The sequence below is a fragment of the Semicossyphus pulcher genome, unplaced genomic scaffold (genome assembly GCF_022749685.1).
Source record: "Semicossyphus pulcher isolate SPU_LCO1_2020_fin unplaced genomic scaffold, fSemPul1.0.p SCAF_15, whole genome shotgun sequence".
Lineage (NCBI taxonomy): Eukaryota > Metazoa > Chordata > Actinopteri > Labriformes > Labridae > Semicossyphus > Semicossyphus pulcher.
In genome coordinates, this window is record NW_027211659.1 from 6,773,027 (window position 1) to 6,799,854 (window position 26,828).

At 42.8% G+C, this 26,828-nt stretch overlaps 1 protein-coding gene across 1 annotated transcript in view; it reads right to left on the minus strand.

The window, feature by feature from the left end:
- The window catches only part of clybl (citrate lyase beta like), a 61,276-nt gene that overhangs the window by 28,689 nt on the left and 5,759 nt on the right, over positions 1-26,828 (minus strand). The gene's annotated exons all lie outside the window — the stretch shown is intronic.

The window sequence follows — 26,828 nt, forward strand, 5'->3', positions numbered from 1 at the left end:
TTTAAAGGCCGATGCCGATATGCGTCAAAATGCCGAATATCAGCGCCGATAATCGCCCGGCTGATAATCGGTCTATCCCTAATTAAAACCAGGTAAAAAATTCTCTGTTTGCTTCTTAAATCGGAATATTTTCTGGTTTCTTGAATAAGCATAAATAAACAAGTTTCAATCATAAATTCTGAAGAGGTTTTGTACCTGGTTTTCCATTGAGACCAGCTGTAACACATTTTGGTCGGGATGGCCGCCATCTTCAATGTACACTGATCAGTGTAATTACGTATTATGGTGCAGTAAAGCCAAAATGTAATGTCCCCGTATGAGGATGCAGGCTCTCAGGAGGTTACATAAGTCATGTTTTTAAGCCCAACAACGCTCTACAATATCTACTAGGAATGGGCATCTCCAGCAAAAATACTATATAATATTTACTGGAAACTATTCAACCATTATTCCATTATCCGCAGTGCAGGAACGCTGTGTAAACACACACATTAGGGCGGCTTTGCGCCAGCGTTGCTCAATCCCATGTAAAATGGCAAAGGCTGCCTAACAGCGGAGCTTCGTTACGGCGCTATGGCGGAATTGCAATGTAAAAAGGGTTACACATAGCAAACCTGGCTTTTGACCCCCATCCACACACACACAGAATTGTGCACACAAATAATCATTGTCTTGCACACACTTCTTGTTCTTACAATCTGCCCCTGAAACAATTGGCACTGATGAATATCTAAACATTCAGCATCAGATCTATCTAATTACAGCACGAGACAGCTCCTCTCTTCACCAACTCTCGCTGGGTGTCAGAAAACCCTTCGAGGGCTCATATTTGCAGATAGTGTCCTTCTTTGCCTAAGGAAACAAGAGAAAGAAAGGAAGCGGGGGGGTTCCTTCTGTTGAAAGAGAGGGCTGATTATTCTCTTTTCTTGTCTTTTGCTCTCTAAAGGAGCTAAAGTCACTTCAATAGCCCCTTAATCCTGTCTACTACGCTTCCACACGCCCTCCAGTCCCAATCAGGCCTAATCTGCGCTGAGATGTAGCGGTTTGTAGCTGGCAGCTAAAACCGATTCAGGTTGCTTCCAGTGTTTTAGTGCTTCCAGGTACATACTGTAGGGCCTATTCAGGCTGGGAACAGTTTTACACAAAAGGTTTGACGGGAAAATATGGGGAAGGTTGGTGAGAAGTGATGTAGACAAAAGCTATAGGGCCAGAATTTATACAAGAAAAGGAGAAGGTAAAAAAGCAAACCAAACGTGAAAGGAAAAAGTGGGCAAGAGGATGGAAATGGGAGTACCGAATGGTAGGGGGTAAGAGGGGCAGTTGAGACCTAAATGAAATCAATCAATACTCCGTAAAAAGCCATACTTAGTATCCACAGAAAAGGCAAATTTAGTATAATAAAAGTGAAGTACAAAAAGACTGTGGCTGTCATTTCAGAGCAGGTGTGATTATAGGGGAAGAAACTGGCTAAAGTGACTAAATCCAAAAGGGCAACAGGACTTGGTTGGATTTCTGTAATCTGCTAACTTCTTGGCCGTCCTTTCAAACTATCGCACCAGTCAAACGGTATTCATCCCAAATTGCGAAGCAAAATGTCTGTGATTCCACGTCATGGTAATTTGAGGCTAAATCCAAAAGGGCAACTGGACTTGGTTGAAGTTCTTGAAACAACCAAGTCCAGTTGCCCTTTTGGATTTAGCTTCAAGTTACCATGACGTGGATGACTGAGAACCTTCACAGAATTGTTCAACAATAGTCGATCAGTTTTGGTTAACCAATTTTAAATAAATTGCTTCAGAGTTAAATTACAAATAAAATCTAAAATTATGCATTTTGGTGTTTTGACCCCAGCAAAAGCTACTTATTGGGGTTGTGTTTTCAAAGGAAAACGAATGAAAGAAGAGAAAGAAACTCCACTCATGTAAGCATCATCATCTATTAACATGGATATCCAATGCTGAGACTTTGAACAAACTTGCCATCCTCTCAGAAAAGTGATCCAGTGTACCCTTATTAATGTTAAGCTGTGTTCCCTTTGGAGAAGTTGTTTTTTCCCAGTGTCTCAGCATTTTTTTACTTTCTCTGCAGAACCCACAATTCCCAGGTTTTGCCAAAGCGTTCCTCTCCTTTAGTCAATCACTACCCTGTTTATTATTAAACTTACAGAGCTCAATCATTCTTCTCATGCAAATTAAAGAAGTCAAATGCTCCAACAGAATTGGTTTGTTAAATGGATCCATATTGGTGTCCACAGTGAAGCCAATGGCTGTGTTCGGCTACGAAACGTGGGTAACCTTACATCTTTTCTGTCCCCAGTGGTTGGAAAGATAGTTTGGAGGAGTGTGAAAGAGTTTCACATAACCTAAGAGTGATATTTATTTTCCTCTAACACTTGTGCACAATACACAACGGCTGCTGGGACAATCACTAAGCTTAAAACAGCTTCAAGGCGGTCTGTGACTGGTCAATCCAACACAGAAGTGAAGACATCTGTAAGCAGCTACATTTGAAGGCTTTTTATTTAACTGGTTTATTTTGACTCGTTTCATTTGGTACCATTTTAGCAGAACTGTTTGGCAAATATTGGTTTAATTTGCACAAGTGGTAATTTTCCTTTTAAAACCCACAGAACGTTTACAGCTGCCTGGTGTTACAGGCAGATGGATTTAACCAATGAGGAGCTAATGCAATGCAATCTGGATAGTCTTATTGACACCATCTACATCTGGTGGATATTTTCCCATCATTAAATCTTTATACATACATGTGTTCTATAGATTTAACAGTCCCCAAAGTGCCATACGCACCTATATAACCAATTTCTTCTCCTTTCCTTTTTTTTACATGAAAGGTTATGATAACACGAGGCTGTGTGGCTAAATTAGCAGCTGTAAAGTGGTGGGAGCTGGCCACAGCGACTATGTTTACTGGTCTGAGATCAGAGGTAAGTGTGTGTAAGTGGGTTTATATGGTGCTGGATGGGACTGGTTCTCATTAGACCCAGGCCCGATGGCACTAAAGGGGGAGGAATGCGGTTGGAGGTTGTTCCTGTGGCGTGTACATTAGATTTGCAGACCCACCAGCGCAGTATTTCTGCTGTCTAACAAGTTATTTTCATCAACAGCCAGAAATTCATTGCTCTTATACACTTCCAAGCTTATTTTGGTCCACAGTATATGGCACTTTTCCCAGCAGACCGAGCAGCATGCAGATTCGTGTCTGTCTTTCTTCAACACCAGAGAGCGTCTTGGACAAAGCGGTTCACGGCTATAGAACTATCAACTGATCTTCAATCCAACAGGACAGCTTCTGATGATCTGACACTCGCTGTACGCGTCTAACTACAATAAACCCACCTTGAACCACGTATCCTTGAACGACGCATCTTATCTTCAACACTTTCAGACAACTGTGGCACTGATGTTCACTTTCGGCCATATTCAGCATCAGTTTCTCGTCCCAGTTTCATCTCTGTATCTCTGAAATCCTCGGTCATGTAATCCAGACGGGTACACCGATAACTCTCAAGGTAACGGGTTAAAGTGCATCATTTCATTCACTTAATTCAAAGTGGAAAATGCCAAGCACTGGGCCCCTTAAGCAGCAATAGAAACAGGGAAGAAGACATAACATTTAACATGACATACGACCGCTGCTGATTGCAGTCTGGAAGTCAATATTGTGTTGTGAGAGCATGCAGTAACTTCCTCATTATCATGACATGATGATCACTATTTCCTGTAACTCCACCGGCCTCCACCTGGCAGCATAATAGCCTAATTCAGGTGCTAATATTCATCCTAACACATGAATTATCACAGATAACAAGAGGGCCACTCCGAAACAGACCCTGCGACGGCCTCCCTCTCAATATGTAGATTTCCACAATTATCTCCAGCATGGCGGTGCACGGCAGAAGCTGTGTCGAAAATGCACAAAATAAAAGATCTGTGTTTCGAGTCCGCGATAATCAGCTACTTCTTAATATGCAAACTACATTTGGAGGTCTGTGGTGCTTAAGATTCCTGATTAAATTTGGTGAGGATAAAGATGAATAAAGAGTAGGGAGGAAATCGATGTTCCTCGAGTATAAACAGGGTCTCTGTCTGCAGAAAGCTGTCTGCGGGTGGGAAATAAAATGGTCAAAAAGTCATCAATATTTACCTAGCTTTGTGTCCACCTGCCTGTCTGACACCTTTTTTTGTTTTTCCGAATGAAAAAGAGCTGAAGCATTCCCCACACACGCTCCCCCGCCCAGCATGATGCTGTACATGTGGGTTTTCTGTTTTTTTTTTTCCACACTGCCTCAGGTCTGAAGACACAATTGGATGGCAGAGAAATGCTGAAAAATTAACCAGAGACACCAAAGATAGGGAAAGGAAAGAATCAAACAGCTTTATTCTGCTTTTTCTCTCCTCTGCCCCCTGCTTTTTGGCGTGCCCTGCAGCAAGTTGGAGCTCAGGATGAGCGATGCGCTCCCCTCCAGATGAGATCAGCTGGGGGCTGCAGAGTTTACTGGTGGTGGTCTCTCTGACAAAAGTTTACTGGTCCTGCAAACATTTTGTGGAAGATGACTGAATTGACTCAACTACAGTGTTACGTTACCAAATGATTTGACCAACACAAGACGTTATACTTGCTCTACTAAGTTGTCGGTTGCCGATGTATCAACACTGCAGATTGGAAATACCTCTGATACAGGCGAAAATGTATGTCGGATATCGGCGAGTACTCAAATCTACTTACCGTTCAGTTACCATGATTTAGCCCTGAAAAAAGTCGACTAGTTTCACTGGAAACAAATTATTTTTCGTCACTCCAAAACAGTAGCCTACACAGCAAGGTGCACTCATCTGTAGGTGTGGGAATCGAAGGGAAACTCATGATAAGATACGTGACCCACGATAACAATAATATCACGATACAGCAATTCTGCGATAATTGATATATTGCAAGACATCACGATATCTGATTAACTGAAGAATACAAAAAGCCCCTAAAAAAGAGCAGGATTAATGTATTTATTCACTGCTATATGGCATCAAATCTGTTCAGAGCGCATATATTTGTAATCTAAAATACCGATATTGGTGCCTATCGTTAATCATGTTCGAGCCAGGACGACGATATATATCACCGTATGGATATTTTGTCGCACCCCTACTGATCTGCCACTGCAGACAGTTCAGATCTTTGGATGTGCACTCTTTCCATCTCTCCCACTATCCCATTTTTCATGACAAATGGCTGCTCACCGATGAGTCTGGTTCTGCCGGATGTTTCTGCCTGTCAGAAGGAAGTTTTTTCCTCGACACATTTGCCCAGAAGCTTGCTCATGGTGAAAGAGTGCGGTCAAGACCTGTGCTATATGGAAAATCATGATGTAACTTATGTTGTGATTTGGGGCTATATACTTTATTGACTGAATTATTGACGTTTTATGGGTGTCAACTATTTTTTAAGAGCAGTAAGGAAGAACTGATTTCAGGTAACATATCCCATGGAAATAGCAAGCAATGCTTTGTCAGTGGAATTTGTAACAGAGAGACACAAGAGGCAGATGTGTGTAAAAAATGTTTTCACAGCTATGACTGACTTTAACTCGATAAAAAAAGACACTTCCATGGCTTTAACTTTCAGAAAATATTTGTGTTTTATGTTTTCGATTCAGTCGATTCCTGAATTTATGTATCTGGAAGGGAAAAAATGCTATTGGAACATTTTTTACTGCCGTCATAAAAATGGAAAACTCCAACATACATGCAGAGAACCCGATTCACCGTGCTCTGACCTAAGCTGTTAGCAATTTAACCAACATGTTTGGTGTAGATTTTGGAGCATCCATTTTTTTTTATCTCCCTTCCTCAGATTACATCACCACTGGACCCACATCTTCCTCTTCTCGCTTTAAAAAGGCTAATTCAGTGTCCCTGCACCATCAACAATACCCCTTACTCCTCCTCCCATCCATGTCCTCGCCCCCTTTCCGGTCTCATTAGTTTGGGTTTTATGCCTTAATCTACACAATGAGGATGAAGTCATGGCGGTTATCTTCAGCAGCCAATGTCTGCCTACCTGTAATCCTTCTCAAAGTCCCCGGCTTTCTCCCAGCTCACAAATCGGCACACAATGCTTTTATGCAAGGCCTTCGCGGTAATGCCCGGAGACGACAGAGGACTTTTTTCTTCTCCTTTCTCATCCCTCAACATAAAACTTGTTAAATCCCACTCCTCCTTAGAAGAACCGAGATGTCTTTATCTTGTTCTCAGGGCAGGGAAAAGTCAGAATGTAAAGGACACCAGAGCTAACATTTGAGTTACAAGCTGGTTTTGTTGGCTGTTTCCTCTCTCTCTGTCTTAGACAACGTGATAGATTTAGGCTAATCAAGTCAGTGATCATTGTCTATCTAACGCTGTGTATACAGTATAGGCTAAGTTAATTATAAATCCAACATTAAGTGTGAGTAGAGTAGTAAACTTTAGATGACACTTAAAAAAATCAATGAATTTATCATTAAAAGTTAATTGAGAGGGGGGTTTAAAAAGGTCAAACAAGTCGCTCCATTCGAGGAGGGCATAAGGGGGTTAGCTTTTAACTTAGCATTTTTATTGACTCTGGCAAAACAAAATGAGCGGGCTCTGTAGGATTGTGCACTCTGCATTGGCCATTCAGGCCTTCAGAGCCCCATTGTAGTACTTTGAAGAGAATGAAAGGAAACCCCACTGGTGGAAATGCAGTGGAACAGCCCCACAACAGGCCACAACTGTTCCCTTATGCATGAAAGGCAGGGACATAAAAGACAAGATGGACTTCTGAGGTAGGGCCAAAAACAAAGGCAACAAAAGTGCTGATCACGAGGGGATGACACGACTCGTCTCGGCAGAAGGAGCGGGGAGAAAAGGAGCAGGGAACAATAGCACTCCCGGCCAAATGACATGTTGAAGAATTGAAAAATCCACACAAGAAGTGTCTTCTCAATTCACTAAACCCACAAGAGCTCTGGTGACTGTCGGCTGGCCCTGGTCAGCCCGAGGGGGGTGGACTCTAACAGCCCACAGCTTTTCTCTTCCTAACTTTCTTTCCCAAATCTTTCCCCGTTTTGGCAAACAACTTGGCAAGGGCAGGGACTGACTGGGGTGATGGCTTTAGTGTACACACACCAAACCGAAACCAAACCAAACCTAATCAAAGCGTGGTGGGTTCCGCTCCCGCAGCTTCCGTTTTGATCTGCTGGCTGTTTGTGTGTCTGATCTGTTTCTGTTTGTGCTCTAAACACAATTATACCACTGCCTAACCTCCATGGAAACAGTCAGACGGACAAAAACATGTTTGCTCTCTTACAAAAAGCATCCTTGTTTTTAGGGACACAGTGTAATGACTGCTCATATTTGAGCCAATGTTTTAGAAGTCATAGAAAATAATGTTTTGTTAATAAGAACACTTCCTGCCGATGTTTCACCCGGTTGGGTACGAGGGCTGGGAACCACAGAGGGTTTTTTTCCCTCATACATTTTTTTAAATACGAGGAAGCACACACAACTCTGTGGGTGTGTGATACCTTGATGGATGGCTTGGCTTAATTTAAAATCACCCGTGCCATTCCTCGCACCCAAGGAGGAATTCCTAGAGTTGTTCAAATACCAATTCCAAAATTGGAAAAAAGCCTTAGATACAGCAACTGTGGTATCAGGTGATTGCGAGTATGTCAATGCACCAGTCCAAATGTAAATTAATAGCCCCCAAAAAGTAGCTACATCCTTCTTTTTGTTGCTGGGTAGGCTACTGTTCTGAAAAAGTGATATAAGGTAAATTATCATCAATAGCAAACAACAACAATCTAATGCTAGAGGCGAGTGTAAGGTCAGTCAGAGCTCAAAAAATGTCACCAATTTGTGTTTTCCCGCCACTAATTTTAAGGGTTGCATTTTTTTATTTGAAGTTAAGACAAGTTTCATGTTAAATGAAGGCTGTATGTGCCCTCTGTGGTGGACACAGGACATCAGGAGGCTACGTTAGCTACCGCCAATGAGTGTGATCATATTCCATCCACATATGCTTAGTACTATAAAGCGCTTAAAAAATGTTTTTCAAATCGCACTCATATTAGCCAAGTAGGTGTCGTAAAATAAAAAAAATTGTATCAGACTACCTTCAAGACGTTCTCTAAGTAAACCAGCTCAATGTCGCCTACATTGATTAACCAGTATTCAATAAAATACGCATTTTAATTTCATGCACTTCATGGGAAAACACAATCTTTTCCTTCTGAATAAAGAACCCACCGAGGCCTCTAAAGTAACTACTTGTTGAAAGCCAAATGCTGAACAGTGCACTCCGCAGGTGAAGGCCCTCCTCCACGATAGCCTGAGGCCTATCCCACAATTCTTCACACATACCCACGGGCCCTTTCACTGGCCATCACCCTGTCTGATTAATGGATCGATGTGGTAATTGATTAGTGAAGAGGAGGTGGGAATAAGAACATAGGTCAAACGTCAATAATGTCCCCGTGACAAAAGATGGAAGACGTAAAATGTACCAGTGATAGCCTGCAGCCAGACCTCTACCCATCAAAGCCCTGGCAGGGCTAACATAAAGGCCCCGGCTCATTCTCCAGCCTGCCCTGCCCTCCCTCCCCAGCGCTCCTTTTCTCTTGGTAATGCTGTCTGTTAAAGTGACAGGAACCATTCTGGGAGCTGCTTGTCAGCTCACCTTCATAAAACAAGCCATAAAGCAGCAAATAACAGGCTTATATGGCTTCATTATTCTGCCTATGCAGGATCACAGCCCTGGGCTGAGGGGTGAGGGAGGGGTTGTGCTGGTAGGGAGGAGGCGGGGAGAATCTTGGCAGGACGGCCTGGTTCTCGTGGAGGTTTGTTGTCCCAGCGGCTGTCACCATGTCCATGTTTGCTTAGGATAGAGGACCACTTGACCCCCTTCAACCCTGCATTACCAGAAATACAGGCAGGACAAACAAAGATGTACAAGTCACATTAGAGAGCCTGACAGCTCTTCTTTATCCTAATGGCTTTGATGATCTTTCCTCTTAACACAAGATAGTAGTGTTAAAAAGATAAGAATTTGCGTCCTCTAACGAATATCTTCCAAAGCAAAGAGAAACCATGTCGGTGTTTCTGAGCAGTTAACAGGGCTGGAGATGAGGAGAGCAGGGCCAGATGGAGCATGCATCTGCGACAGTAAACCTTTGGCCGTGGCAGGGCTGGACGTGAGAGAGATTCTCATTTATTTCATGCAAATATCTTTGGGCCGTTTCACAACCTGACAGTGGGGGCTGAGAGGTGGTCAATATCTCAGGGTTGTGTCTCCAAAACATTTCCCCTGTTTTCCAGAGTCAGCCACGGGCGCCTGGCAAGGAAGTCGGCAGCAGAAGCAGCAGCAGCAGCAGCGAGTGTGTGTGTGTGTGTGTGCTTACCAGTGTGTGGCACAAATAAGGCAAGCCCCTATTCTTCCAACAAAACTCGTGGGATTTCCCTACTTAGTTGGTTCGAATGGAAATTCAGCCCCTTTCTCAGGGAAGCAGTCAACATGTTTTTAAAAAGGGCAGCCTCCTACACAAAGGTTTACTGAATGTATTTTTATGATGTGTAACCATCAGCCTTCATATGATAATTAAGGCCTGGGGCTTGACAACAAACTTCATCCAATTTGACTAAATATGGATGGAATAAACAGCAAATCCTACAGCAGCAATTTTAAGCTTGCACGTTAAGTACATGCCGAAGTACACGCCCACTTCCCACTACAAAGCATTGCTTTGAGCTGCAGGTGAGGAAAGTACTTTTCTTCTATAAGAAAAGTACTTCTATAAGAAGAAAAGTACTCCGCCGGTGCGGAAGCAAAACGTGCTGTTCCGCCCTGCCGGCTCCAACATTTACACAGACGCCGTTTCGACTCTGCTACTACCTCCGATGCCGGCTCAGAGGCGGAACGTCTTTGACCCACCATTCCACCTCCTTGCGTTTTACATTGAAGACGTAACAGAGGCGTAATAATCCCACCTTGCACTGGTAGTGTATAAGGGGCTTGTAAAAGTTAACTCCCATTTTCCTCCAGGGATGAAGAAATTGTTGACAAAAAATGAAGTCAATCATATGGACGCTAGTGGCAGCTCGGCTAGCAGCCCTTTTACCGGACATTCCGTAACCATCAAAGAGACACCGGGTCCATTTGTTTTGAAGAGGAGACCTCAACAGATAATTCAGCTCCCAGTTTTAAACCTTGAGCGACTGACACTGAAGGAATTGAAAAAAGAAAAAAAAAAAAAAAGTAAGCTAATGTTAGCAGCAGCTCAGCGTGCAGCCCTCTACAAAGCTGTGTCTGCTTAAAGGACCGATTCGCTCACTGTCAGTCAAAGCTGGTGTTCTCTGTAATCGATAGAAGCAATAATATATTTGAAATTGGCGCCACAGCTGTGGAGAAAGTTGTACAAACAGCTTGTGGTTTCGCCCATTCTACATTCCTACAACACCCAGCGTGCACCCTTCCTCTGAAAGGAATGGCCAAGAAAGAGCTGGAGTGAAATACTACTGTTTCGCTGCAGGCAGCGGCTCAGAGCGGTACAGAATCGGAAATACGATGGGAATATACCGATGGATTGTCGTGACGATTTTTAACGAGACATGACATCGGAGGCGGGCGTCCTAGATTGAGGAAGTGTTTAGCAAGCTCCCTGGCCTCCGCCAGATGATGCGTTTTACGTAATCTGGCGGCCCCATTGGAGAAGCGGATAGCGTCCTCCAAAGGCACAGAGAGAAATAGCATTTTTTCCCCTAACATAATGGCATTAGCTCCCCATAATAGCATGATAGGACTGAGGTTGAAAATCGGCAAACTGGCCCTTTAAGATCATCAAAGAGACATTAATTTTTACCGCTTCATGTAGTGTTTTATAGGTTTAAGGGCACCCCTCAAACTGGCAGCTTTATCTAATTATAGCACGTCTCGATAAATATGGATACTGGCAATATGGCAGTTTTTTAGTCCATATTGGTCAAGTCCTTATGAGGCCTTTATTAAGATTTCAAGGCTTAAACAAGAACTAAAAATAGACCGCTGATATTAGCAAGTCTAATACGCAGCACAGAAAGCTTGCAGAACATCTGGTGGGCAAGCTTACACAATGTTCACCAAAAGTAACCGTCCCTTCATGTGCTTATCTGCCATCCGCCCGGTCCCAGCCGTGTTCAGATCAGTCACTTATCTCTTTTGCAAGGCTGAGAGGCGGCGGTACAAGCGCCATCTCTGTGATCATTGTATAGTTAATTGTCACCTCCATCAACATTAGCACTCTCTTACATGCTAACCAGAGGGGGAGAAAAGGAAGGGGGGGGAGCTGACTGCACGCTCTATTCTGAGGCTGACACTTGTTCTCTGAGGGGCGGTTTTTTAGTGTCAGGATTACAGTGCACGGGAGAAAGGAGGGCGGAGGAGAGGTGGGGAGCTTTCTTCACTACTCATGTCACTGACGTCTGTGTGTAATGGCAGCAGAGGGAGGAAGAGAGGCAGGGAGACAGGGAGCCGGCGAGGATTGATTGGTGTTTACTTTTAAGCAGCCGCTCAACCAATGGCAAGGCAACCAATGGGAACATCTTCTCGCTATAAAATCACATGACCAAACAACAGGTCATATGGATTTAAACACACGCAAGGTTGGGAAAGGTTCAATGTATAGACAGCGACGCACATGCACACACACACAAATATGTCCGTTACATATTTGGCACCGATCCAGATCGATTAAAACATGTCGCCATCGAGCCATATGGATACACACACCAGCGCCTAATCTAACAAACACTGCAGCACACACACACACACACGTATTCTGGCCTGCACAGACACACGTATCCGGACTGTAAAACAGCATTGCCATCTTGAGCCCCCTGGATCACCGGGGCCATCTGACACCGTGGAGCCTGAATGCATTAAGACTGGCAAGGTGGCTGCTTGCACTTTCCATCTCAGCTAGCACGGTTACATAACCCTCCATGATATGTTTGCAATAACAGTATTAGTTCCAGGTGGGAACACTTTACATAAAAGATGATGTCACTCCTGGATGTCAAACAAACTTATTCAGTTAATTATAGAGTAGAACGGCTGATCCAACCGTCATGAGAGAGCATCGACAGGATATAACAAAATGTTTTTGCACATTTTGAAGCCTTCTTTTGCATAAATCAGCTCGAGTATTTGAAGTGAAGTAGATGTGCAACAATTAATCAAAGAGTAAATTCATTGATTGAAAGAAAACTAAGCAGCAGCAGAATTATTTGTTGATTTTTCAAGCAAAAATGTGCTGGTTCTAGCTTCTTGAATCGGAGAATTTGCTGCTTTTTTTGTAATTTTCTACATTAGAAGTTTTTGTTTTTTGTTGGTTTGACCAACAAAAGCTAGTTGAAGCCGTCACGTTGGGCTCAGGGGGATTGAGATAAGCATTCCTCACAATTTCTAACTTTTAATGGCCTTAATTGGTCGATTAAATTCTATAAATAATAGGCAGATTAATCGCTTACCAAACTATTGTCTGTTGCAGTCCTCGAGTGAAGCCGAGCAGATGATGGCTGCTGGACTCTACAGGTGTCAAAAGGAAGAAATAATCATGAAAAAGAAGGTGGATGAGGATGAAGGTGGGGTTGATAAAGGTTAAAGCAGATGCGTTTGGTTGATTTTTATGTAGAGGAAGAGAGAGATTGGCCATGGCTGCATGTGCGAGCTACAAAACTGCTCTTTTAACTTGCACTAGACGGGACAATCTGGGCTGGGCTGTGCTTGGATACGGATGTGACTGGGACAGTAGATCAGATGGTACATCAGACTATTAGGATATTTGGCCTTCGATGTGATATGTACTGCGTCTGATCTCCTGCCCCCACCCATCCACCCGCACCGGGCCCAGACACAAACACGCCCCCGTTCCCCTCCTCGGACCTCGGAAAAAAGTCCGACAGATGGGTGTACTGGAAAGATCCACTCAGGAGACCAAAACATACTAAGGCGCTGTCTGTCTGACGTTTGGATTTGGAGGGAAACGCCGAGCGGAGAAAAACACGGGACGGAGAAAAAGGGGACATCTGTGGCATTTGTCTTATTTCCTCTCTTGTGGGACGTGATGTGTCACGAGTGAGCGCAGAGTCTTTTGGATCATATTCCATTTAATTAATGAACCCCCCCAACACACACACAAACACACACTCACAACATTTACATTCCAGCTCGCAGCTCCTCAGCTCTTCCCTGTAAGTTGCCTGTGCCCCCAAGTGGTTGGAAAAGATAACTGCATCTGTTTGAAACTTGTGAAAGAACTGTTTTAGCAGCAAAGACCATTAAGAAAAACTCATTAATTTATAGTAGATGTTACTTTTAAACTGAAACACTTTCAAACAGTTGCATCAGGTAACAAGCAATGGCAGGACGGGGCCTTAAATTATCAAGGTGGTGTGCTGCAAAATCCTTCTTGTCAGTGAAACATTTTTAATTAAGTCAGGTGCACATAAAAATACTGCGAGTAGAGCTGAACGCATAAGAAGAGTGCATTATTCTTCTTTAAAGGTCCAGTTCCCCTTTGTGTGTGAAAGAAGTGATTTTGCAGGGGGAAAAAATCTGTCAAAAGATCGCAGAATGAGATTAAGTTGACTCACAATTTAACAACGTTTTAGGCAATTGTTGATCTTGAACACTCTCCTTTTGTCGGCTCTTTGTTGTAAATAAACAAGCACAAAACAATTAACTTTTTAGTACCACGGTGCTGCTTCCCCCATATATCTATTAGAGAAAACAAAGGTATATTTAAACCTTCATTTGCATTCACTTGATCGGCGAGACTTTTAAAAGAGGAATTTTAAGTAATAAAGCTGATGCTCCCTATAGTGTTGTAATGACAGACGCTTCATTCTTTTAACCAACAGGGATGCCTTTTGCCCTCGACTTCTGCCCAGCCCCAAGCCTTTAATTAAGACTGGCTTAGGCCCGATTGATCCTGACACACCAGGAAGTTTCTTGAAAATCTGACTGCCAAAACCATGGAAGTATTATATAGGCCACAACCCCCCATAGCAGCCCGCAGCCCCTCCCCGCACCCCACATAAAAAGGATTGTAAGCTGAAAGCCCCTCTAGTCGATCCATGGGACCTTACATGATTTGAGGTATGCCTGCACATTCTGCATTAACCCTTAGCTATGACTGTGGTGGTGGCAGGAAATGTACTTCTTACCCCCTTCTTGTGAGTCTCATTCTATTTCAAAAATGGCCGAACAATAACAGTTACTCATTAACTTACCATGTCTCCTTTGTTTTGGCTTTGTTATATCAAATACACTGGAAAAAACAGGCCTGCACCACCAGATAATTAAACACATTTCCTGCAGCAAAGGCTACGATGCAAACAGGAAGCTGGGACTGTCCAACTGTTGGAGCTTGGTGTGCTACGTGTGTTGTCCCCCACATGGAGTGAATTCTTGTACTGGCTTTTACCGCAACACAGCCCCTCATGAGTCAGTGAGCGCTGTGAGAGTGCAGGAGCCCCAAAAAACGCTGCATTCATTTAATGTTGTTTGTTGTTCCAGAGGACCACTGTTGTTCGAGAATGTAAATGTACTTTATGTTACATAATTCAGTCGACTTTATTACTTTCTTTTTTGTAGCTGATAAAAAGTTGATGGAAAATCTTTTTTAGGATTAAAAAGAGGATTGTTGGACCAACAGTGGGTCAAAAATTTAGCTGCAATGATTAATTGATAAGTCGATTCAAAGACAAATGAATAGACAACTCTTTCATAATCAATTCAAGGTCAAACATTAGCAAGTTTCATCTTCTAAATGTGAAGATTTGCTTATTTTCTTTGTCTTTTATGACACTGAATGAAGAGTCTTTTGGTTTTGGACTATTGGTTGGACAAAACAATTTAGGCCTAGGCCTAACTACTACAATTCTATTACGTTGTACAGACTATAAGATTAAAGAATTGCCAGATTTATCAAAAATAACAATTAGTTGCAGTCTAGTCTAACGTGTTGGAGTGGACAAACACTCCTTCAGCACCCACCTCTTGTTGAAGCCTCTGATTTTTTTTGCCAAAATGCCAAGTCAATAAAATTTCAGTCGAACTGCTCTGAGAGTTCTCAGTGTGAAACAGTTTCCACATGGGGACCTAAAGGGCTTTGGACGTGGCCGAGGAGAGGAGTGTGTTGTGGGTGGGAGGAGAGGGGTTTATAAAGACCCTGACCTCCTGGAGGAGGAGTCCAACCAACCAGCCAAGCTGTTACCGCCAGGGGTGGACAAAACAAAAGCAATACTTGCGCAATGTAATGCAATCAAATACAACAGCCATTCAAGTAACTGCACTGGGATAAAGACCCGGGTCAAGTTACATGTCCTGACCCAGAATATAGTCAATCATTCTTACTGTAATTTATTAAATGTATCAATATTGAATCATAACTGCTGTTTCGTGATACTTCGATCGGGATCGCATTGCCAGCTTCTTGCCAATACACAGCCTGACAAGACATTGGATTTTTAAATCAATATAATGGCATTGAGTACAAAACACTATCAACTACAGAAACAATTTAATCAGCGCTATTGGATTGTATTGGAAAGTTCTTCAGGCAAGCTATCAATGTTCAAACAGAACAAGACTCAACTCCTGGATAGTCCAACTGACATCTTATTCGTACGTGGGTCTAATAATGAACTGAGGATGTTATTGACGTAGTAAACCTAATGATGGTGTGACAGCACATGAAACATTCAGAAACACAAACACAGAGCAAACCACAATGTGGAAAGTGGCAGGGACAAAGAGCGGGACCCTACCCATGGCCTATTCCTCCGTTAAGGGAGTGGTGGTGGTGGGTGTGGGCGATAACCCATGCCCCTTCCTTCCTTTACTGGGCGGATCGTGGAAACTAGATTCAATTTGTTTGGCACCGACGCATTCCAGGAACAGACTGAAATCACGTGTTGATGCTACCAATGTGTGCACCTTTTACAACTAGCCTGGCAATTAAGGAAGTATTAGAGCACTGAAGAGAAGCTTACTTTCTCATGAATGAACTAGACATACATTATCAGAGAGGTTAGCGATGTTGCCCTCTCCAAAATGAGATTACAGGAGCTAAAAAAGGGTCATTTTATTGGATTTAATTCTATGGTCCAACGTTGATACAGAATGTGAACGAATGAACGCTTTGTCAGAGCCATCGGCATCTCATACAGAAGCACAATGTACCTTTAAAGCGGCTAAATGAGACTACTGGTTTTTGAACTAACTTTATTGTTAAAGTGTTTGTGGAAATATAAAAAGCTTAGGTTAACCAGAAGAAAGACTGCAAAGGCCGCTAAAGTCTACTTGGAGTAGCAAACCAATGGATGGGTCAAACAACGCAGGACTTTCACGTCGGAGTCCCAGGTCAATATTTGAACTTCAATGTAGATTTTTACTGAAACATAACATAATAAAGATGGTTTCACATTAATTAGAATAAGTGTAAGATAAGAAGAAAACATGTAAGACAAGAAGGAAACAGACGCTACCTTTTGCGTTTGAATGAGACGTGGTAACAAAGGGTGGGTTTTGACGACCTGGGATGAGAATGCATTGGCCACTCAGAAGGAGGTTTTTTTCGGCTGCTAATATTGCTGCACATAGGTATAAGTTAGTTGAAAGCCTGACCTAGCCTAGCCTCCAGCGGACCCTAAAGAGTACTTTGTGTATCCGCATCAGACAGTCAAAGGGTCAGTGTTTGCCAACCTCCTACGAAAGCGTGATAGAGGTTCACTCTCCTGTACCATTCATACAGTACGGGGCTGACCTGAGTCTTGGCATTGACATTATTCTCAATGAGGATCCCTGAACACAACAGCAGCGTCAAGGTCAAAAGTCAGGAGTACAGTAACGCTGGTCTGACGTTGAAATCCAGATATCAATAGGAGGCATCAGGTACAGGAAGTCATTAAGAAGATTCCACACAGAGGTTTCCTGAGCGGACTGCAGAATGGGTGTTGGCATATTGTTGCTGGAAATGTCTGCCGACTGACACGGGGCATGCCGGTTGAAATGTTGCAGACTGTTTTGACTGGAGCGCGGCCTAATGGCTGAAGTGTTTTGGAATATGATGGGTATCGATCCACAAAAAATACGGTCTTTTCAAAACGCTTAGGATCCTTATCCATGTGCAAACAGTCAAACAATTCTGGATCACATGGTTAATATATTCAGATGATATCTAATGTTCTCTAGAAATGATGACTATAAGTATAACTTTAAGAAAAGTAAAGATAGCTGCCTGGGTTTCCTCCCCAGTTCAGCCGCTGCCGTCTGGCTTTGTCCCTCTCTAGAGGTCCGGCAGTAAAGCTGGACTTCAAAAGAGCCTTATCACTGTCACATTCTCTCGGAAGAGATCACAGTAATGGAGACCGGATGCACAGGCTTACACTAGGTTAGGCTAACACAAGGAGGAGTGAAGAAATGCTTTGAATGTTGGCTTGTAAAGGGAAGAGCTCCTGAATAGGCCTCCCGACCTTCCCACTACACTTCCTTCCTGGGAAGTAAAAGGAATGCTGTGTCAGGTTTTAGAAATTAGTGGGGACGTGCTTTTTAGCTTTCCCTCAGTAGCTCCCTCTAATCAAAGCGTTTCATCTACCAGCTGCTTGAAGTTATCTGTAAGACATTTATTAAATTAAACCCGGTGTTTGATACAATTTCTTGACAACATTTTTATGTAATGAAGGGAAAAAATGGACAATGGATTCCGCGTTTGTGTGAAGAACATGTTTCCTGCACTCATTGGTCAATCCATGGCTATTTTGAAGGAATCTCTGACACCTGTATTATAATAGAAACGGCCATTACCACCAGAAAACACAGGTTTCAACAAAAGGACTGAAATCTGCAAGATTATAATATCAATAAACAATTGTTTTCAATCATACAGATTGAACCAATAACATCATTTGCAGAACTGCTCAAAATAAAAAGTTAACATTATAGGATTTTGGCCATGTCGCCCAGCCCATGTATATATGTAGATACAACTTTATTATGAATTTTTCATATCTCGGTAACGATATATCACGATCATATTTTCTGGTAATTTAACAAATAACTAGTCTCTATGAAATAACCACATGTTAAAGCCTATTTTTGGATAATCCTGTGTGAATTAAATACTTGACAAGTAAAAAGTCCTGAGTTTCTGTTTTCACTTGGGCTGAGTCCTTATCTGCATGTTGATGTCGACGTTAATAAACAGCACCCCCTTCTATGGTTCGCTCCAGGTTCACTCCCACGTGCAAGGATTGGAACGTAAAGCGAAGTCAAAATGACGTAAAATAACCGTAAAGCAGTCCGGCCGCTGGTTTTGTGACATCACGATAAAGACGATATAGAAAAACGCAGACATTTTAATATTGTTTTAACGAGATATATATATTGTCATATTGCCCAGGAGTACTTTTTTAAATAACGCTATAATTCACGTAAAACAGTCAGGATACGATGCTCTAAATACTTTTTTGTCTTTCTGTCTGTTAGGGTGTTAGAATATAAATACGCTTAGGCAAAGTATTGTGAAATTATGTTTGATGATACTGTAACAATTTGTTATATTATCGAGTTGTTATGGATCATCCGAAACTGAGACAAGAAGGAGTAAGCAAGCGAGCAGACTCGTTTATAGTGTCGCAACATATCGCAATATATTTAATCGTCACCCCTGCATCGTGATACGTATTGGACTACCAGATTTGTGCGTGTACACGACCCTACTATGCTCAAAGTTTATTGATGAAGTTACCTTTTTAACAATCTGTTCGAAGACCATTTGTAACAGTATATCATGACACTCTGTCGTTTGTGTCAATTCCAACAGAATCGTGACTCCAGTTTGGATTTCTGACATATTAGAGGTAAACATAGATTAAAAATACATTTAAAATAAATGCAGTTAATTTTATCTTTCTGTGTTTTCTTCCTACCTCTCTCCTGTTCTCACTCGCCTCCATCCTTGCTATGGCTACCTCAGTCTAACACAAGGTCCCCACTTTGACTGTGGCTTCATCCTGTATTTTCCAATTATCACCTTTTAAAGGCCAGCTGGGTGCATTCCAAACCATCAGGGGGCAATTCCATTTGCATTGCTCTGAGACAAAGTCATGCCCAAGTACTTTCATGCTAAAGTTCATAACAGTCTAAAAAAGGACGCTAAAGCTGCAGCTAATATGTACAGCCAGATTAATAGTATCAAACAGAGAAGTGGTGTTTTTTTCCCCCTCGGTAAGCACAAAGAAGAGAACTTGAGAATATGTCGAGGTTAGTTAGTCGGTGGAAAACAACCCCAACTTTTAAGGTAACAAGTTTGTTTTATAAACACGGCCGGCAGCTTGACTCAAACTTTCTCATTTCGGACTGATCAATGAAGCGCTCCTGTGAGTGTTCAGCCCTGTTTACAATTAGAGCTCATTATGCTGATTTTATTCTTCTTTTTTTCATTAACCTGATTTTTAAGCAGCTCCAGGAATATTTTACATCCATTTTATTTTGGTAAATTTGTTATGCCCGTTCGCTGCAATCAAAAAGGGCCCTGGAATGACCATTTCATCCAATGCTTGTGTGTGTGCTTGAGTGTGCATGTGTGTCTTGTTTGGAGGGGCAGAGGAGGGATGTAACTGTTCCATTTGCTTTGCACATTAATGAATGCCTTCTCTGCCTGCCTTTAGGCTCTCTTTCTTAATGCTGGGTCTGTTCACTGGTGTAAACCTGTGTTTGATTTCTCCTCTCCCTCTCAGACTGCATATAGCAGCATTTAGCTGTGAATTAATTTTCATGTTTGGATATACCCTGCTGAGGTGTGATGCCGGTGGCGCATAATCAAAATCTGCAACACTACATATGGGTAGAAAGGCCTTGTGGGTATTTTCACAGTGCAGATCTGTAGCTGGGCGGGGGAGACTAAAAGAGAGAGAGAGGGGTCAACGGGAGACGGACAAAATAGGAGTCAGCAAAAGGACAATGGGATGTTTTACACAAAAGAATAAATCCATTGTCTTATAGAAGGATACGGAGCAGAGGACAACTTTGGCGGAGTGGTGTGCAGCTGCGTGTGTGTGTGTGTTTGCCTCTTGCAATGGGACAAGACACGCACCCACAGCCACAGCTCAAACACCAGCAGCCCTTAACATGGTGTGTCTAATGCTCCTATTTAGTGTTTGGGGTGCAGCGGCGCGTGGCCTGAGGTTTTTGGGAGGGGAAGCGTGGATCGCACCTAGCCTGACAGCTGTGGCCCAAACTGGAGACAAAAGCCTGAGGAAGTACCGCATCATCGAAGATGGGACTAAAAGGCATGCCAATTTGCTTGTGGTCTGGCCGATACCGCTGTCTGATTCAGTGCATTTAAAGTCCACTTCTTCACGGCCGAAATGCTGCGGGCTTAAAGTGGAAGGACATCTTTAAACGCGTTCCCCCTTTAAAGCGTCGAGGCTTGATGTTGCACGTTCAGATCAAAAGCAGAAACACAAACTACAAATTCAAAACAGACTTCATTTCAAACAAACAAACAGAAAGAACATAGGCCACCTTTTGTGCACCAGTCTTTTCTTTGGAGTTTATTTGTAATCCTTTGATAGGAGGGAGTCTCTTTGTCAATCGGGACACATCAAAGATAAGCCAACTTACCATGCTGCTTGTGTTTGTGTGTCTATGTGTGCATGTCTGCATTCTTGCCTTTAACATCACAGCGAGGCATGCTTTTAATCTATTGATTTAATAAGCTTAGGTAGCGGGCTGTTGGCTAAACAAATGAGCCAGTCGTGAGGTGACACATCTACGTTTTAAAAAACCAGGTGTGCGTGTGCTGAATACATAAAGGAATTTACAGTAGAAGCTTCCTTTGCGTTTAAAACTGCTTCTCCATTACATTTCTACACGCGTGGGGACGTGCACTTGAATGCAGCAGATGAAACGCAGAAATAGTTGGACCCGAATTTGAAAGTTAGGGAGGATTAAATTAAAACCCACATTAAATCTACAAGCATTTATCTCCCAGGGTCAATTTTCACAAACAACAACCCTTTATTACAACACACAGAGGTGCCTCTATTCATGCGTTTGGCTAATGGAAGCAAAAGAGATAATAATTACTTGTTTGTTGCCACATCAGCTATTAGGTGATAATTAGGCCTCTGCGAGAGTTTCAACTCTTTCAAATGGTTTGTTTGATCTGAACATGTGTTCCCAGATGGATGTCTGAGTATCCTGCATTCATTATTTTTGCAAATGAAAGGCCAATGAAGCCGGCGCAAACTGGATGTGATGTTTAATAAGCTCCTCCTCACCACTGACTGAAAACAAATACTAAATGGCAGTGTGACTGCGGTGGATACAGGCTGGGTGCTTTACTTGGAAGCCCGGCGAGTTGGATGAAACACCAGTAAATGTGATCTGCAGCTCATGGGTCACTCGCTGAAGGGTGGCGCAGCCATTCCTGGCATCCATATCAATGACGAGCCTCGCTGTGAAATGGAAAACTAAATATTTAGAATACATCCGAACAGCAAAATAGGAAAAACTATCCAATCCTCGCATAAAAGAGCTTCCTTTATTACGCCCCTGTGTCCACATACACAGGCAGGAGACACCAGGGGATTTAAAGAGCTCAAAAATATCCACTGGTTCAAATTAGACCATCAAACAGCCAGCTGCTGATTCCTTTCCTGTGTGTGTGCAGAGGTTTGAGGGAGAGGGTTGAGCAGGTTTCTGACCTCCCATGGGTGCAGCAAGTGAGTGCAATGGTGTCAGTTCACTGAAACAACAATGTGGGTTACGGTGGGTATTTCACTGTGGAGAGGAGAACCACGAACAAGCCTTTAATACAAGCTGCTAACGGGACATTAGAATAGTCCTGTGTTACATTTATAACAATCTTTACTACTTTCTATCCATAAAGAATATTTATTCATGGGTTTCTTTATTTATTTATCGTAAAATCCAGAATATAAGTCGCAGTCTGTATTTGGGGGTATCCCTGAAAGAGAATGGTTTTCTATAGCTATTTATTAAGAACAACATGCAATCCTTGTAATCCTGCTAGCTACCTGTGCTGTAGCCAGCGGTAGCAGGCGGCCTACGGTAACAATAATTGTTGTGAGGGTGGCGGCTGCAATGGCGATCGTGACGTGCATGTCTGTGACGAAGCATTAGCAACAATCAAGTTAGTTTTCCTCGCTTAAAACAGCGAGGACAACAGCACTGCGGCATATTGTAAATAGGAGACGTTGTAGCGGCTTGGACCCAGAAACAGTTTAATGCAGAGATGTGATGTCACCACTGCCCAACCGGATAGCGCCATCGTCTGGGTAAAATACTGCATTCTATACAGGTATATTGGTCGCACCTGTATACAGGACGCAGCCCACTTTTTAGATGAAAAACAATGTATTAAAAGTGAGTCATATACACCAAATTTTACGTACGTTGTTTATCAGTAATAACTGTCAAAGTTCTACTTCATTCGTTGTCTTTAGGTAGCCTATATGTTCATGTTTTATAGGTTTAACCTGAACCAGACTAACGATAGAGATCATATCAAACACACACATGGTAAGTGTTATACAGCTGTTACGTTTTAGACTTGAATCAGATTGGTACTCTGTATTGACCGCTTAGAAATCTACAAGTTTTATAGACTGCTGTAGGTGAAAGAAAATAAATACAACCTGAAGAATTTCAGCTTTCTAAACGGGCTTTGTAATGTTAAGCAACCAAGGACAATACTTTATCAATAGCCCCTCATATGCTGCCAGTACAAGGCGAGATTATTACACCTCTGTTACGTCTCGTCTTCTATGTAAAACGTGGAATGCTGGGGCGAAGTCGTTCCGCCTCTGAGCCGGCATCGGAGGTAGCAACAGAAGCGAAAGGGGGTCAGTGAAAGCGGTGGTGCCGGCAGGGCAGAACATGGCGTGTGTGTGTAGCTATGTGAAGTACGCGCTGTTTGTTTACACCTCGTGCACGTTTCGCTTCCGCAACGCCGGAACGCTATGTGAAACTACACACTGGGGCGGCTTTGCGCTGGCGTTGCTTGTGTTAAAAGGGCTAATGAAATTTGAGAAACTCTTTTATACCAAATGTATCCAAAAGAAACAATAACTCCTTCTTCTGCTTCTTTATGAAGGGGACAGAATAATTCTATATTACCTATAAGCCATTAACCTGTGAATAATGTAACCCAGTCTATGCCCAGTAACACTCCAAAAATGTCATCACGCAGTTGCAAAGACTCTGGCTTGAAGAAAAGGAGCGGATGTTCCTCAGTGAGAGTGGCTGTGTCCTTAGAGGACATCAGTCCAGACTTTATCTTGTTGTGCCAGACAGTTCAGTAGTAAACACCCTGGCAGAGAGCCTCGTAGTAAACTCTGATGGAACTGCTCAGTGTAGCCCGACGAGTGCTGTAGCCGTCCTGGCACGCAGATATGGGTCATTCTAGGCTGTCCTCTCCCTCACCCCGGCACCAGAGCCCAAACCCTGATGAGATTAGCCGGCCAGCCAGGCGCTCAGTGGTGGTAAAACACAAACACCACTGATTACGTGGACATTAAAGTCAGATCCCCTCACACTTCAGCTCGGATCCCCTTGTGCAGGGTCACAAGCGGGTTAGTGTGATGACTGTGCTGCCAGTCCCGGCATTACTATTACTACCTCTATCTGTTTTGCTGAGAGATCCCAAACAAGTGCATAATTATCCTGTGGTCAGAGCTGATGTCATGAGAGAGACCACAAGCTTTCATAGATGAAGAATGGGAGCATGGCTTTGGCGTGGTTCCATGAAATCCCTCACAAAATCGCCTCAAAATCCCCCCAAAAGAAGAGTCTGCTCTCCCAATTTACTCAAAAATATGAACTCAAACAGGTCGACATTTACTTCCAGTGGCTAGTTTTTGTGTTAGGTCATAGAATGGAGTGCATTGGCCATTGCCTCTGTGTTAAATCACTGCTAAAAATGGGATTAGGCAGGTTGGAATGCCCGGGTAATCACTCATTCAGCAGCAGCCAGGAGAAAAGGCCTCCTTAAGGAGAAGGGGAGGGTTTTATATAGCTGAGAGCTTTGATTACTGCGCCGTCTTAAAAACCGCATCCGATGAGTAAAGACATGCACTGGTCCTCCCCCACGTTTACTGGGCAACTTGCCCTCCCGGGTTCCTGTAAATAAGTGATGTCACAGCGCTTAATGATGCCCAGACAAGGCTGGAAAAAAAAAAAACACAAACTACAAGCTTCAGCACTACTGCAAGCACGCTGCCTAAGCATCATGTCAACAAAGACTTAGTTTTGTACACCGCATCCCTTCAGCTGATGATGCAGCTGAAGTTTGGAGAAGTGAGCACAATCTCTCTGAATCCATGAAGCCCCGAGAAAAGGAACATCCTCTGTCACTTATGAAGATGTTCAGACCAAAAAAAAAGAGACACTTTCTCTGGCTTTCTCCCGCTCTCCCTGACGCAGACTGGTAGTGACAGTTGTTTCCAGTTGCTACGTATAAAAGGGCCCATCATAAAGCCCCGGCTAGAGGAAACAGGATAAGCGCTTGAGCCAAGGCAGTAAAAAGCTCTCTGGGAACTTGAAAGCCACACAAATGAAGTCTGCGTCTGCCATCTGGAAACAATAAACAAACAAAACCCAGCAGCCAAACAAACACCACGGACGGCTGAGGGAGAGAGCGAGAGAGAGAGGGAGAAATGGAAGCAAAAGATTGAGAGTGCGAATGAGTGATGGGGAGAGGAGGGTGTCAATGTTAAAAACGTGTGCGGCATGCATCATTAGCAGACACTGATGGGAAGACAGACACAGAGACAAGCCTTTGTATAAAACCTCCTTTGATGCCGGGGAGATGGCCCTGCTGTTTGAATGTGTGTGGTACCACTGAAACCTGGTTCTAATGAAGTACAGCGCTAACAGGAGGCCGCCTGTCTGCAACTTGTGCCAATGATGTGATGAGAAGTTCTGAAGCCAGTTCCAAATAGGGAAAAATACCAAAAAGGAAGCAGCCAACTCTTCTCTGCATGCCCTGATGTATCAGAAATCTTGTTTATATATTCAGAGAGGCAGTCACATTTCATTGTGTTGTGTGGTGTGGACTGGTCGCAGAGAGATGTTTGTGTCCTGTGCAGAAGCTGCTAAAGACTGAAGTCACTGGAGAAGTAACGCAAGCACAGGATGAGACCAGAGATGTCAGGGATGTCTCAAAATAACTAGAATGTACTCTGTAGTACAAAGATACAACAATATTTGTCCACAGGCCTGATCCAGGAGTATCCAATTCTCTCGCCGACACCCACGCAAAGTCATCTTGGGTTCATAACATTTACATCCTTCTCACATTGGGAAGTTCAGCCTTCTTATTTGTGTAACAAGAGCCCGGTTGCGTACGTTTTCTAAACCTTATATGCAAATTGGACCGCTAAAATGCATTAATGCATTATTTCATGCTGTAAAAATGATCTCCTCCAATCAACTGGATATTATTCAAGTTTGTCGCCAAAAACTACATTTTAAAGATTGTATTTGAACACATCGTAATAAGATTGTAAGTTACCTTCGCCTAATCCCCATTTGTACTGAATAGAGCTTGAACGCATCATAATGTAACTCAATGCAACCTCCGTTGTATACCTGTTAGCTCTGTTATTTAGTCAAGCAGGACTGTGCTGTCTACAGGCTAACAGCTAACGTTACTAGCTCTCCTCCTGTCTATTTTAACAAGGATTTGTTGTTCCGAATGTAACATTATCAGGGAAAAATAGGGGCCGGACGGCGTTAGTCTCGAGCTCTTCATTTGGAAGTTTACCTGAAATACCTACAAATATAGCATTGCTTTTAGAGGCAGTTTATGTTCTCTCAGTTGAATTTCTCTCTACATCCCAACAGTAATTAATAAATTAAAAACTCTGACAAATAAAAGAGCATAATTTAGTCAGGTAGTCACACAACAAGTACGGCAGAGAAAGGTGGTTTGATACAGTAAGTGATGACAAGGATACTCTGCGCTTTGACCTTTTTCTGGAGGGACTCTCAAAATCAGATTACTCCCCAACCCCCCTTTGAGTTCTTTAGGTTCATTTTACTTTATTTTACCAATACTACTACATCGCTGTCAGGTTGTTAAACTCAGACGGTAGTCATTCTAACAACAGTTCCTTTACATGACAAAACATGGAACATTATTTACTATGTTTTCTCTTTTAATCTATTTTATTGCTATTTATTATATTTTATCTAACTTAACTTATTTGCTGTCCTTCAGCGACCTCTGTCTGTCTGGTCTACTGTTTTGGTGCTTGACATTTTGGACGTTGTTTGTGTATTTGTAGATGTTGTTTGTGAGCTTGAATGAATTGCCTCCTTGGGATCAATAAAGTTGTCTGAATCTGAATCTGAAACTACTTCAAGAATTGCCTGTTGATTTTAGGATTGATTTTAAGATTCTTTTAATCACGTTTCAGGCCAGACACGGGCTAGCCCCTCCCTATATTCCTGACCTTTTATCCCCCCTGTGAGCCAGTACGCAGTCTGAGATCTTCTGGTCGTGCTTTGCTGACCACTCCCAGGTCTAGGCTGAAAACAAAAGGTGTTTTTTGCTGTCAGAGCTCCCAGACTTTGGAACAAGCTGCAAGAGGAGATCAGACATGCAGAGTCAGTCCCTTGTTTCATCTCAGTACTTAAGACATAGGCCTACCTTTACACAAAAGCTGTTACTTTATGATGTTATTTTAATTCATTTTATTGTCTTTTTTTATTATCATACATTTTAT